Source organism: Podarcis muralis, chromosome 1, assembly GCF_964188315.1.
Source record: "Podarcis muralis chromosome 1, rPodMur119.hap1.1, whole genome shotgun sequence".
NCBI lineage: Eukaryota > Metazoa > Chordata > Lepidosauria > Squamata > Lacertidae > Podarcis > Podarcis muralis.
Window position 1 is genome coordinate 106121620 of NC_135655.1, and position 15998 is coordinate 106137617.

Genomic DNA, 15998 nt, shown 5'->3' on the forward strand with positions numbered 1-15998 from the left:
GACTGAACACCCCCTGCTGTGCAGATAATCGAGAATGTTCGTAAATTGTATCCCTTCTGGAATCCTGGCTAACTCTATTAAAGGTAAAGGTACCCCTGCCCGTACGGGCCAGTCTTGACAGACTCTAGGGTTGTGCGCCCATCTCACTTAAGAGGCCGGGGGCCAGCGCTGTCCGCAGACACTTCCGGGTCACGTGGCCAGCGTGACAAGCTGCATCTGGCGAGCCAGAGCCGCACACGGAAACACCGTTTACCTTCCCGCCAGTAAGCGGTCCCTATTTATCTACTTGCATCCGGGGGTGCTTTCGAACTGCTAGGTTGGCAGGCGCTGGGACCAAGCAACGGGAGCGCACCCCGCCACGGGGATTCGAACCACCGACCTTTCGATCGGCAAGCCCTAGGCGCTGAGGCTTTTACCCACAGCGCCACCCGCGTCCCTGTGGCTAACTCTATTACACTGGTGTAAACCCTGGTGCACCAGAAGCACAGAATAGCAGCAAATAAAATCTGCTCATATGTCAGCAACTGATAAGACTTGTCAACCAGTTCTTCCAAAGTCTTCCTAAATTATAAAGCTCCAAAATACAGGCCAAAAGAGAGCAGGTCTGGGAAGAGTGAGGCATACAATGGGCACCACCAATGAAAAGGCCCTGCTCTGTGTAACTCCTGCCTTGTCACTTGATAGGGTGCCCACTTGCCCTCCTTCTTTACATGGAATGCCTCTATTGGAGTCTCCAGGTCCAGTACAAAGACCATAAGAAGGGAGAGCAGGGACATCGAAGTTCCCAACAGCTGTTAATCAAGCAAGCAAGCAAGCAAGCACACAGGTCACCCTTGACACAGTCAGGATGCCTATGTCCTGGCCAGGCCTGCACCCAGTCTTGTTTTTATACAACCTTGTTTGTCCGCAGTAAACAAAATTATATTATCAACATATACAAGCAGAATAGTTTTTTTTCTTCATTTGCAAGGAATCATATAAAACAAAGTGGCACTAATAAAGAAAAGTTCCAGGGTGGCAACAGAAAGCAAACTAAAAATGCTTTTGCAGTTCATCAAAACTATCCAGCAATATCAAATTATAGGGAAACTGGCTCTATTAACAGTAATCCTTCTAGTTGGTTAATTGGTTTGGCAATTTCCATGCACGTGATGTGTGATGCTACTTATTTCCTCCAAGAGTTAATAATAATTAATCACAGGCAGCTACAGGAGAGCTATGAGATTCAGGTGAGGGTCAGATGCCTTGTCAATCCCAGCAGGTATATAAGAGGATGACCCGCCTGCGGCTTGCCTACCATTCTCCTAAAGAGGAGAAGCCTAGCATGGAAGACTTGTGTATAGTACGCAGATCTGAAAGGGCCACAAAAGGTATGCTGAAGAGTTTGCTAAAACAGTCATAGGAGATACAGCTGTTGTTAGTAACTCAGAGAAGGTTTGGGAACCTTCAAGCTTCCAAGAGGTCCAGAGTTTAGCCTCAGCGGATGCTGAGCCATGGTTAAATGCCATGAAGGCTGAACTTGATTCCTTCTGTTAAAGGGCCAGCCTGTAAACAATACGACTAATCACCTTTAAAGACAGCTGAGAACAAGATTTCACAAATGTGTGCTCAAATGAATTCTACCAAAGTTGCTTCTCTAAACATAAGAATACATGGCTTAGAGATCAGCCTGTCATATACAGCTACTGCGGCAAAGCAATCCCATTATGTGGATTTTGCCTGTATTTATTATTCATTTGGCAACACTATGGTCCATGATGACATTTTGCTCTATTGTAAAGTGAAAGGGTAGTTGAGCTGTTCTTACTACAGAAAGTTTATCATCATCATCAAACCTTTTATTGGCATCACATAGAGGCAAAAATGTCTAACGTTACATCTCTAGGTCTCCAGGAAGATCAGACATCTGCAATGTGTTTCTGCGACAAAAAACCAAATAAAGATATTTAGCCACTAACTTGGTGAGCTCCTGATCATTCCCCAGTAATAGAAAATGTATGACCTCCAACTCTGGTTTCCATTTGGGGATGCAGAGTTGATCTATAAACTGCTGGCGGAGATCAGCATATAGTTTACATTTAAGAACCATATGAGTAAGAGTTTCCAGCAGGTGGTCTTCACATGGGCAAATTCTTTCTCCTTCCACCATTCCCGAGAACCTACCCCAAAGGAGGTTTGATGGGTTTGAATTAAACCTGGCCAGCAAAAATGCCCTTTCTTGGGGGATAAGCAGAAATTCAAGATAATTATACTTAGTTTCATATGTCCAAGAAAGTTGAAAATAAAGAGGGCAGAAAGTTTATAAACCTTAATGTCCTAACCTGATCTGATCTCAGCAAATGCCTGTTTCCAGTGTCACATTTGCTGAAATAGTGGAACTAAGATTGTCCTTAGTGGAGCATTTGCGAAGACAGACAATTGGCAACCACTAGCTTTCAGTTTTGGATCCCATCTTGGGTAGGGAGAGCACTGCAGGGAAAGGTTTACAGTAAGTGTTTTACTCTCAGTTCTCTGTAAACGTTTTACACACTCAGAATTACAAGAGAAACATGGGATTGGGATCCCAGTGCTTACCTTGTATAATGCCTAATGTAGACTAAGCTTTCAGACAGCCCCCCCCAAAAAAAAAATTGTGAAGAAAGGGATGCGTGATATGAACATTGATGCTTGATAATAGCTGGCAAGAAGTATGAGTAAAAACAAATTTTGAGATTCTTTGTGTAAAGACCATCACTGAAGGGATAAAACTTGAAATGAAAAACAAACAAACAAACCTAACTTATTGATACAGATCTGTTACTCTCTGTGATTGTAATTTGTATCACCATTATGCAAATTTAAAAATTGCATGATTGTGCACAAAAACTACAAGTTGTGTTAAAAACAGTGGTTCTATCAATATTAATTAATGGTACTTTTTACAGTAGCAATAATGTTTCCAGATGGCTCCTAAAACCAATAAAACGTTCACTATCTGAAAGCAAAGACACTCCAGAGGGCAGCTGCATAATGCTATTGGAACAAAAACATAGGGGCATTTTTCTGCAACTGTATTTGGCTCTCCAACTTTGGATTTTAGCATTGTTCCAGTCCATGAAATGTTTTTCAACTACTGTATTCAGTGTTCAGTTTTATTAGAATGAGTTTATTTAGTTTTTGTGTTTTATTTATACATGTAAACAATCCTTGCTCTGAACAAGACAGTGCAACAATGTTTAAAATAAAGAAACAAATAACAAAAGGCAACAAAAGGAATACTTCAATAGGCTTGCACCCATTCAGTTTTGTTATAATTTGGCGCATCATCATGGATACACATCTATCATTAACATTGCATTAATTATAGACTAATCATAATAATCTTCTATTAATATCCATAGAGGTGACAAAAATTTACCTGACAGACTCTCAGGGTAGGTATTTAACAAAATAAATATGTATTGAGTGTTTTATTTCAATAGAGGTGTAAGTACTGTTAACAAACAATTATTCTTGCTGAGTATTCTCTTTTCAAGGTTTTTAAATGTACTCTCATACTGCTTTGAGATACAGTGGCACCTCTGGTTATGAACTTAATTCGTTCCGGAGATCCGTTCTTAACCTGAGGTACCACTTTAGCTAATGGGGCCTCCCGCTGCCACTGTGCCGCCGGCGCGTGATTTCTGTTCTCATCCTGAGGTAAAGTTCTTAACCCGAGGTACTACTTCTGGGTTAGCGGAGTATGTAACTTGAAATGTTTGTAATCTGAGGTGTTTGTAACCCAAGGTACCACTGTACTCTGGTTGCATTCAGATGTAACATCAAATCATGGTTTGGCATTATGTCTAAACTTTGCCAACTTACAAGCTATGTATTGCAAGGTGCTGTTTAGGCCCGGTCCTTCTATTAGGCAGAATGAGTCAAGCTGCCTTAGGCAACAGATTTTGGGTATCATGAAACAGCAACAAAATGCTATTTAATTTTATTTCTTATTGCATTTTTATTACTAGGGAAGAGTAGAAGTGCATGGGGTTTTTTTTTTCTGGTCCCAAAATAATTTGGTGAGCCTTGAGTTTTCTACAGCTTGCTTTGGAAGAAGGGTTGGGAGCCATTTGCTGCTCTGTGTCACGGAAGGCAGGGAGGGAAGGGGGAAAGTATAGTGTCATACCTGGGGCTATTGTACTGAGATATGAAACCATGGTTTCAAGCTAGTTTGCACACCATTGGGTCTAAGTCCAATGGTTAGAAAGATCTAACCCTTTAAGCCACATCTGTGAGGCTGCCAACTATAGTTGCTGCCCTGACATCAGACAGGTGAAGAAGACCCATGATTACAGTGTGCCAAGATAGGCTGTGAATCTGCAGGATGCAAAGCTCTCCCATTCCTCTGGCATGCCTACAGAATGGGTGACAAATTACATTTGCCTTGGTATAGTCTTCTCCCTTCCATGGAGTCTATGAAGACACATCATTATTAAGGGCGGTGAGGGAATCAGTTCACGCAAATCCTTTCTGCCCTGCTGGGAGAAGCCTTGAAGGGCTTGGCTATGGTGGACTCTCTACCTTCGGTTCTCCCTTTATCACTCCCTTTCGGTTGCTAACTGTGGTTGCTGTTATGCCTGAATTCACAAGCTATGGTTAGTGTAACTGCTCCACCACAATAGGCTGCTGCACCATAGTTATAGAAGACTGAGTTCTGAGCAGTTGGAAGACTTATGTAGTCAAGCAGCTTTAAATCATGGTTTGCCTGCTGTGAGTTGTATCCGATGAAGTTGTCCCATTTGGGCAAGGAGTTCAATTTGTGCAGCAGATCTTCCACTCTTCCTCTCATTTCCCACCCAAAATCTGTGCCCCTCCAGCCCCCCAGAACAGATTTGCAGGATGTGTGGGGGAAGAGAATGGAGGTTCCACTGCACAAGTTGAAGTGCTTGTATGAATAGGACCACTTCATTGGATACAATCTTGTATGCCTAGAACAGGCATAGGCAACCTCGGCCCTCCGGATGTTTTGGGACTACAATTCCCATCATCCCTAGCTAAGAGGACCAGGGATCAGGGATGATGGGAGTTGTAGTCCCAAAACATCTGGAGGGCAGAGTTTGCCTATGCCTGGCCTTGAAACTCAAACTGTAGAGTGGTTTGGGTTGCCAAACCATAGGTTTGGCATTTCCCCCCCTGCACTGAGCCACTGTTGCTTTTAAGTTAGAGAGATTAACAAAATTGAAACATCTATTCCTATTATTATCCAGGCTAAAGCTTGGGTTAAAATAAGTTGAATGAGTAAGGGTTGAATCAGAATTCTCGTTTTACTTTCTATAAGTAGATGACGATAATATCTACTTCTTATACAGTTTATTCCAAGCAGCTACATCTCGCTGCTGTAGATTGTACTACAGAGGGAACAGAATGCATAAGAATCATGTTGTATCATGTCAGCCGAGTTTTATAAAGCTAAAGTGAAAAATAATTTTGAATCCAAGAAATGCCAGCTTGTTCAATGAATAGAGAATAATCTACTTGTGGTTTTCAAGACCCCTAAGAAACAATTCCAATGAGCAGATGGGAAAAAGAAGCTTCCTTAAGTCTCACAACTATTTTTTTGGTCTTGCTGTTGTGCCTTTAATAATAAAAAGCAGTCATATACATAGAGTGGAATTCAATATTGTGCTATGTTGAATGTTCTGTCTGCATAAGCATATCAGCTGGCCAGACAGAACAAGCAGGGGGAGGAGAGGGGGGAAGCCTTGTTGTGCAAGTGGAAGCCCTTCCGCTGATGGAGTTCGTTAGGTGAATCCTGCCCAAAGAAACTGAAGTGAAATTTTTATGAACTAAAGTAATTCAATTTATGTGGGTCAGGCTGGTGTTATAAGGTGCAAGAGTGGGGCCAGTGAGCAAGGATCAGGATGAGTCTTTTTCCATTTTATAGTGAGGCAGAGGTTTACACTGGCTGTCACTAGAGGTGATATTATGAGTGGCACCATCAACACCCTGCTTTCAGAAGGGAGTCTTCAAAGCATCCTAATCCCTCCATTGCAATGGATTGAGGGTTAAGATGGCTCTGCTGGCCCTAATCTTTCTGAGTTTATTGTTTAAGATAAAAGCAAAACTTGAAGAATTGTTACTTGAGGAACACAAAACTGCTTTCTCATGTTCTGTAAACCTCAGTTCCAGAATCATATACAGGCTTAATTCGATTGCATTTTAATGCATCTTAACTCATAGGTAAGTGTGTTCATTATTTTCAGCTTCTGGTATATTTCATAAATTTACAATATAATAATATGGACTAGTTTTTGAGCAAATTCAGTAGTTTTTATTCCCCCCCCCCCCACAGTGGATCTTAAAGGGCACTGAGTACTGATGCAACTTACCAGACATCAATAACTGTTGCTTTACAACCCTGTTTGTCGCAGTTCTATTCAAGCCTCAGCAAAATAAATGGAGGTTGCACTGCCGCAGTGGAATATGAATTGCCCCCTATATCTGTCAAGGATTAAAGCACATTCTAAAGAGCATATTAATAAAACAATGGTGATAGAGGAGCCTTTAAGCAACAGGCTAGATTATAAATTATTTTTCTGTGTAGATATTCCTTTTCTATGAGTCTTGGGGAGTAAGCAGTATTTTTACACCTGTTTCACTTTTCAGCAAGACCAGTTCTATAGTCATTTTTTAATTCCCTTAATTTATTTACTTAAGAAAAGGTATATATCACTTGTATGCAACAAAAACTCAAAGCAGTGTACCACAAAAAAATAAACCATGAAAACTATCAATACCAAATAAATGCTAATCCTTAGTTATTTCTTTTATATTTCTTGCAAAAAAAGCACTAAATCCTTTTATGTTACAGCTAGTAAATGTATTAGTTTTACAATGCAAGCCTAATACTGATAATTAAGTCTCATTGGGACCAGTGGGGCTTACTCCCTTGAGTTTAGTCCCACCCACAACTGAACCATTTCAGGCAATCCACCAGCATATCTTTACTGGTTCATCATATCTGTCCCCACATTTTCTGCAAGCATATTTTTAATGGCACATCCATTCTTCTGCTAGCATAGTGGAGCTTCCAGCAAATGCTATAGGTTCTCCACCAGCAGATATTCATTATAGGATTATGCCTTAAATCTGTAAACTATTATTGCAAACTACTTACTTATGACAGATGGCCTACTTAAAAAAAACCAACCCACCATGCACACCACAAAAATCAAGCTGAAATCTGTAGCTGGCTGGAGATGCAGCATGATTTTTTAATACAGTGCCAGAGCAATCCTATGCATGTTTACCCCACTGGATTCAGTTAGGCTTACTCCTTAGTGAACATGCTTAGGATTGGAGCTTGAGTTTGGAATGTTGGTGTTTCAATGCCTTCATTGAATACACCCAAAAACAACTTGTTTTTAAAAGTTTTTTTATTTTAAAAAGTGCATGTCTAGGTGTAGATTGAAGGAAAATGGGAAACATATTTAAAACGTATGAATCCTTAGCTCTAAAAATGGTGACATTAAGTATTTCCACAGTGAACTGTTTATAAGAAATTACCTCAGCAGGGTGCACATGTTCATTTTCATAATCAGGCTCCCCTACTCTACAGTATTATACTGTATTCCAAAGAAGTTTGCATACTAAGTTGAATTTCACTCTTTCCAGGAAATGATTTTAGTCCAGATTGAATACAGCTGTAAAAGGGTTTGTCATTGTCAATAAATATAGGCCGAAAATGTTTCACAAGCAGCCGATGCTTGCTTCTGTGAAACATACACAAACCAGCACATGTACTAACAGAGAGAATAATAATATATTTCTAAAAGAACCTTAGAACCCCATTCTTCTGAGGGCTGAAGAAAATTCATTACCTTTCCAAACAAATAATACAAATACCATAAAAGGTTTTTTAAAAATGTTTTGCACCTTCTTCTCTCATGTTGTTTTCTAACTCCAAAGAGATCCAAAATAATAGGAAGATATATGCTGTTGTTGGCATCCATCTGTCTTGAGAGACAATGGAGTGCACTCTGGGGGTGAAGTCAAGCTGCTGCATCACCAGCACTGAAGTGGAGCAAGCCTGGGCAGTGTGTATGGCGGTCCTGAGCTGCCCAGATGACAAGACCCCCCTCTTGACCTCACTCAGAGAGCAGTGCAATGTTTGGCAGCAGCTTGGCTGCAGGAGTTGCCAGAAAGAAGCGTACAAGGTGCCATCCAACTGTCTTATGGACTCCACTCTGGATTTGTGTAGGGTTTACTCCTTAGCCTTTTCTTCTCCCAATGATATCCCACAAGGCAGTGGAGTTACAGATAGGTAGCCGTGTTGGCCTGCCATAGTCAAAACAAAAAAAAATTCCTTCCAGTAGCACCTTAAAGACCAACTAAGTTAGTTCTTGGTATGAGCTTTCATGTGCATGCACACGTGTGCATGCACATGAAAGCTCATACCAAGAACTAACTTAGTTGGTCTTTAAGGTGCTACTGGAAGGCAGTGGAGGTTTAGAACCACAGTTTTCCTTCTCCTAGATGAGCAAGCTTCCCAAGTTGAGCCCCATCTGCCCCACACTTCCCACTACAGTATGTGCAGAAACCACCTTCTTGACCGTGGGACCCACTATTGGTCTTGTCTGCTCAACCAACCAGAGACCCATCAGCTACCCCCACCTGGTTTAGCCAGCCAGATATAGATATTGATATAGATTATATAGATATATTTATTGCTTTGCCTCATATTCTAGTATGGAATATTACACTTCTACCCTTAAAAAACACACCATTCTGTGTTCTCTTAATGTGTGTACAAATGCACCCTGGCAAAGACTGGGGCCTTCAGAGAGGAAATGCTGCCAATTACTAACACAGGATGTAATTGAGACCACAAGAGACACACATTCTGTTTTAACTGTTGAGTATGTGGGGGGACAGGACCTAACACTCTGGTTGTTTCATTGAAACAATTAAAATAAACTCATACTCTTGTCATAATGATACACAAATATATATTTTAAGTCTGTGTGACATCTAGTCATTTCTGCTGGCCTAGATTTTTGTAATAGTCCCTCTGCACCACCCTGTTTGGACCAGGGCTGGTTTTTATTTTTATTTTTATTTATTTTTATTTTAAAGGTATACTGACTGGATACAAGGAAGCAGTATCCTCTTTAGAATCCAATGCCCAAAGTGAACAGTTCACCTTATTGTACAGTAAGGCCAGTCTTGCACTTTATCTTCCTAGAAACCTTGTTGTGCTGGGAATTTAAGACTGGAAAAATGAGAATCTGAAAATCAGGGTTCCCACAACCACCCTTAATTCACTTGCCTCAGAGAAGCAGAGTTGGGTGTCAGTAGCTTACTGACAACACTTTGTCCAGGTCTCCCAATTACCACACCCAACAACAAATTACTGGTTAAACAGCAGTACCATGGTACCCCATGGAATCCCACAGCATAGTTGCCAGGGGGCAACAGGAAAGCCCCAGTACTGTTCGCAAAAACCAACCCTGCATATAGGAATGGGTCCACTGAAGATCAGTGTTCTCCTAATTAAGCTCCCACATACAGGCATTGTGCCAGACCATGGGTAGGCAAACTAAGGCCTGAGGGCCGGATCCGGCCCAATAGACTTCTCAATCCAGTCCGCAGACGGTCCAGGAATCAGCGTGTTTTTACATGAGTAGAATGTGTCCTTTTATTTAAAATGCACCTCTGGGTTATTTGTGGGGCCTGCCTGGTGTTTTTACATGAGTAGAATGTGTGCTTTTATTTAAAATGCATCTCTGGGTTATTTGTGGGGCATAGGAATTCGTTCTTTTTTCTTCTTCCAAAATATAGTCCGGACCCCCACAAGGTCTGTGGGACAGTGGACAGCCCCCCTACTGAAAAAGTCTGCTGACCCCTGTGCCAGACTCACCCAGCTGTCAAATACATTACAATTCACAGGCCGTCAATGATTCTAGGTAAAGGTAAAGGTACCCCTGCCCGCACGGGACAGTCTTGCCAGATTCTAGGGTTGTGCGCTCATCTCACTCTAGAGGCCGGGGGCCAGCGCTGTCCACAGACATTTTCAGGTCACGTGGCCAGCGTGACAAGCTGCATCTGGCGAGCCAGCGCAGCACATGGAACGCCGTTTACCTTCCCGCTGGTAAACGGTCCCTATTTATCTACTTGCACCCGGGGGTGCTTTCGAACTGCTAGGTTGGCAGGCGCTGGGACTGAACGACGGGAGCGCACCCCGTTGCGGGGATTCGAACCGCCGACCTTTCGATCGGCAAGTCCTAGGCTATATTTAATTCACTTATTTAATTCACTTTATTTCACAAATATTTAATTCACAATGAAATATTTCACAAATATTTAATTCACTTATTTATATATTGCCATGTCATCATAAAAAAATCAGAGTGGTTCACAGCAACAATATATATGCAATAAAAACCATGTAAAAATGTTAACATCGCAGACCAACTAAGGAAATGCGCTTTCTTTATTGGCTGCATGAGCATGGCAGCATAGAAAGGTTTTGATTGGGTGTTTAAGTGGTAAAACACAAGGCTCTTGTGGAAACCTTGCTTTCCACCTCAAAAAAGGGGGAGGAGAAGGTCCATGCATTAGTTAATGCAGCATCATATATACCTCCATGATATAAAAAGCTTGATGTGCCTTATCACCCTGTTTTCAATGCATGCATTTTGAGCTGCAGGAAACAAAGTTGCTACAATGCTGCAATCCCAGTGGTTGTTTTTCTTTTTCGAGTGGAGGAAGTTAAACATAAACTTTGTTAGCCAAAGATTTGCTTCAAACCTGGCACACAGCTATCTTAGTAATTAAAATATTGACTTTGGGCAAAAGGCCATAAAGTGTATGATTAAAATGTTTATGAGCACCTCTTATCAAATGACACACCAACGCAGCATACATTGTACATTTCTGTGCCTCACTTGTTGTGATCTGTTTCTATTTGATCATGCTTCCTTAAACCCAAAAAACATTTATTTGTTTATTTAAAATATGTATATAATCCTTTTCATAAAAAACATCAGAGAGGTTTACTAAAGCAATACATAAAACCTTATAGTAAGAACCACATAAGAAAAGTAAAATAAGAAATTAGCTAACTATTGCAGAAATATGTATGCATAGGTCTGGCAGAATAGAAAAACTTTCAGCTAGCATTTGAAAGTTGAAACAGGAGGCACTTGCTGAATTTCCATTGGCAAAGTATTCCACAATACTGGGTCCGTGCCACTAAAGGCTCCATTTACTGTATTGTCATCGTCAAAAGAGGAATGACATTGCTGCAGATGATCTCAGTGATCAAGCTGGGTTATAAGGGTTCAGGCACTCCCTGGGGTACCCTGGACCCAAGTTGTTCAGGGCTTTGTCCATTAATACAGGGACCTTGAACCTGGCTCGTTATGTTCTGTTTGTTTGCACTATGAAAGCTTCCAAGACATCCCACCCCTGCAAGAGTCAGTGTTGCTGCTGAACAAGGGGAACCAATGCATACTGTACAGAGCTCTTGGTTTATATACAATGAAAGGCATGGCCAGACACAGCCAAGGAAAATGCCAGCAAGTCGGCAGGCAATTCAGTTATTCTAGCTGCTGGATAGTTCTGAGGAGGAGGAGGTGATGGGTGCTGGTGGTGCTGGTTTGGGATTCCTTGTCTGGGGGTGGGGGTGGGGAATAGCCCCTTCAACCTCCATCTTGGTCAATAGCAAAGTGTGGAGGACTCACAGATTGCAACCTTAGAAAAATACCACCTTCAACAAATTCATATGGTGACAGACAGCCACTGGTGAAGAAAATTTCCCCATACTTGTCTCTTTTAAAGAGTACATGAGCATGTGTACTACATATAAATAGTATAAAAAACAAAGATTTAGATAAATGTATTTATTCATCAGTTTTGTGTCTTGCTCTTTCTACCAAGGAATACATATCATTCTCTCTTTCTCCAGACAAGCAGGCTAGGCTGAGAGATTATCTCCCCACAACTGCCCACTGAGCTTCATGGCAGAGTAGGGATTTCAATCAGTCGAAGCCCAAAAATCCATCCACTGTGACTATGCTATGTTGGTTCTCAGTGTGAATAAATAATCTCATGGTACCACCAGTCCTCTAAGTCAGCTTGTTTGCACAACAGATTTCCACTTGCACAATGGGACTTCCCTTTCCTCTTTCCTCTTTCCTCCCACAACCCCCTCAATATATTAAGGAGAGGTCAACAGAAGGTAGACCAGGATTTACAGGTAGATTGGTTGGTGATTGGAAGTCGATTAGCAAGGATTTGTAGCTCCCAGTTGTTGAACAATGACAACAAAATGTTCCCCCACCAAATTATGCCACTGAAAGGAAGAAGGGTGGGGACCAGAAGTGGGGTTTTTTTTGTTTGAAAGGAATGTGAACTACAAACAAATCCCTGGGCTCAGAATTGTTTTTAATTCAAATGTATATCATTTGCACCTGGCTCCTGTGTTTAGTGGATTTCAGGGTTCTAGCAGAAACTAAGTAGATGCCAGAAGCCTGAAGTATGCCTGCCCTTGGTTAGGATATGCAGAGCTTTCTCCCTCCTATGCGATTTCTCAACATGAGAAATGAGCTTAAAGCATTTGTTCTCTAAGGAAGGGCAATGTGGGATCAGCCCTTACAACCCATTTCTGATGTAACCATTTTGTTTCTGGAAGGCCTCTGCCAATAACTCATATGATGAAAACAGTAACATCAGAAAACGCCATACCACTTTTAACAAGCAAGCCGATCTGTGTGCATTACCAACCAAAATGCAGCAATGTTGGGTACTATGGAAAGGGTCATTCAGAAGACTGTGGTGTGCTAATTTTTGACTGTATTTGTATTTTGTCATTTTAGAAGAAGAAGAAGAAGAGTTTGGATTTGATATCCCGCTTTATCACTGCCCTAAGAAGTCTCAAAGCGGCTAACATTCTCCTTTCCCTTCCTCCCCCACAACAAACACTCTGTGAGGTGAGTGGGGCTAAGAGACTTCTGAGAAGTGTGACTGGCCCAAGGTCACCCAGCAGCTGCAGGTGGAGGAGCGGAGATGCGAACCCGGTTCCCCAGATTACGAGTCTATTGCTCTCAACCACTACAACACACTGGCTCTCTTTTAGAATTGTGTACCATTCAGGTGACATGGTTTATTAATGCAATGATTTAAATAATTATTGAATTTTCATTTTTAAAGCCACCAGGATGGTCATATTGGGGTTTCTCTCCTATAAACAGATGGCGATTTCTCCTCTGGTACTGGAGGAGAGGGAGGTATTTAGTCAATTATCTTGTTGTGCTGTTATTATTGCACTATAATGGGTTGTTCTTAACATTTTATCTTAAGTCACCTACAGACTGTGACAGTAGGCATCCAATGGATTCAAGTTACAAGAAATGAGATTTCCAACTAAACATAAGGAAGAACTTTCTGAAAGTAAGAGCTGTTTGATAGCAAAACAAACTTCCACAAGAAGTAGTGGAGTCTCCTTCCTTGGAGATTTTTAAGCAGAGTTTGGATGGGGGTTTGACTAGATGATCCATGGTACCTTTCAACTTGACAATTCTGTGATTCTGTTATTCTAAATCCCCACCCATTTCAGCCCCTTAAACTAGGCGGAGTTACCACAAGAGTGCTGTGCTCCAAAGAGAGGAAATCACTCTTCCCTTTAGAGTAGGCAGAGGTACCATAGGAAAAGTTGGAACATAACCCTGCTCTTGTAACGATTACAAGAACCAAGTCAGGAGCAATTTCTACTTACTAAGTATTGTTAGGCAGGTAAGTTAAATGGTGTTAAGGGTTTAATAAACTGATGGAAATGCTTATAGTTTCAGGGAATGCCAACCTTTTCCATGGTTTTTAAAGGGTCAAGTGTAAGCTCAGTGTTACTATTTTGATCGCAGTGGTCACTTGCAAGAGCACTTCTATGGACAAAAATAGTAACATTAGAAGCAGCCAGCAGCACCACCATGCGTGCCATCCAAGGCACATAGAGAAACATTTTCCTTCTCTTTATTCTCCTGCGAAACCAGTGCCAGCACTCAATTTACGTGCTGCAGGAATACAGTACATTGTATTCAATACAATATACAATATACATTTTGGAAAATACAATATACAATATACATTTTGGAAAACAGGGTAACTTCCGTGGTAGGAAATATTAAGGGGCACATACATTATCCCATGATTCCAAAGGTCTATCTAGTTAAGCACCTTGTTCTTACAGAAGCCATCCAGATACCTATGGGAAGTCTCAAGCATGGCCTGAGTGCAGCAGCACTCTTCCCACTTACGATTCCAGCAGCAGGTATACAGAGACCAGAGGCAGAACAAAGCCATCACAGCTAGTAGCCATTGATACCCCCTATCCTCCACAAATCTGCCAATTCTCACTTAGAGCCATCCAAGATGGTGGCCGTTACTACAACCTGCTTAGCTGTGCGAAGTACTTCCTTTTGTCTGTCCCAAATCTTCCAACAATGGATGGTCCTGAATACTAGCATTATAAAAAAGGGAGAAAATTTCTGCCAATTTTTTCCACATCATGCACAAACTTATTCAATTATACCATGCCCCCCATTTTGTGCCTCCCCCCACCCCCCTAAAAATCCCCAATGGTTGTTACCTTTCCTCATAGTGGACTTGCTTCACTCTCTTAAACAATTTGGTTATCCTTTTATGAAACTTTTCCAGCTCTACAATAATCATTTTGAGATGTGGTGATCCAAATTGTACACAGTATTTCAAGTGTTGATGCACCATATATTTGTATAACGGCATCGTGCTTTTGGCAGTGTTATTTCCAATCCCTTTCCTGATGATCCATAGCATTGAATTTGGCTTTTTACAGCTGCAACTCATGGGGTTTACATCTTCATGGAGCTATCTACTACAGTCCCAAGGTTCAGACCCCATTAATGTACAGTGGTACCTCGTGTTAAGAACTTAATTCATACTGGAGGTCCGTTCTTAACCTGAAACTGTTCTTAACCTGAGGTACCACTTTAACTAATGGGGCCTCCCGCTGCCGCCACGCTGCCACTGCACGATTTCTGTTCTCATCCTGAAGCAAAGTTCTTAACCCGAGGTACTATTTCTGGGTTAGCAGAGTCTGTAACCTGAAGCATCTGCAACCCAAGGTACCAATGTATATGTTAATGGGGAGGGCTGCCCCAGTGTGCATACTTTTACATTTGCTTACATATTTGCCATTTTCCTGCTTATTTATCCAGGTTTCAGGGATTTTTTTGGAGATCCTCACACTCCTTTTTTTTTTGTCTTAAGAATCCTGGGGAATTCGGCATCCTCAATAAACTTGGCTACCTCACTGCTCTCCTCTTAGATCATTTATGAACAAGTTTAAAAGCTCATGTTTGTCCCAATGCTAATCTTTCAGAGAATCTTCTTTCTACTTCCCTCCATTGGGAAAACTGTCCAGTTATGTTTCCTGTTCCTCAGCCAGGATGACATCTGAACTTGGCCAAAGAGTGCTCTTATTTAGCAGAGTAAGAGTGGAGGATGCATGTTTTTATTAAGTTCTTATTAAGCAAATAAAAAGGTTAGGTTTACCCCTCAAGGCATTACTTTGGCTATTATGGGTACCACACTTTTTGTGTTATTCATAGTAACATAAAGGAGTGGGTGGGAATGCGGGTGTACACTAAACTGGAAGACAATGGGGTTGACTTGGTGATAACGTCTGAAAAGTTCCATTAACAATATGGTCTGTTGGTTGATTAGTGCTGCTGATCTGAGGTTTTTTTTTTTAAATAATAATAATAATTCTGTGGTTGCTTTAAGAATGGGTTTAATAGCATTGTGCATGTTTTATGGTGTTAGTCACCTTGTGCTCCTGTTAAAATGAACAGTTGGATCTAAAAATAATATAATAAATACATAAACTATACAACTTCTACTGCTATTTTTCTTTATTGTTAAAAATGCCTGTCTTTTCAATTGCTAGCAAATGTATTAAAAGTTAAATTCAGTCAACTCTAATCTTGCTGCTAAGATCTATT

The 15998-nt window shown here is 41.2% G+C and overlaps 1 protein-coding gene and 1 long non-coding RNA gene across 3 annotated transcripts in view; one reads left to right on the top strand and one right to left on the bottom strand.

Annotated features, from left to right (window-relative positions):
• Positions 1–15998, bottom strand: part of RBMS1 (RNA binding motif single stranded interacting protein 1) — a 119899-nt gene that overhangs the window by 80986 nt on the left and 22915 nt on the right. The gene's annotated exons all lie outside the window — the stretch shown is intronic.
• LOC144329282 (uncharacterized) overlaps positions 334–15998 on the top strand; it is a 253104-nt gene continuing 237439 nt past the window's right edge. Inside the window, exon 1 of the long non-coding RNA XR_013394757.1 lies at positions 334–438. This is a non-coding gene — a long non-coding RNA (uncharacterized LOC144329282). The remainder of the gene's footprint in view (positions 439–15998) is intronic.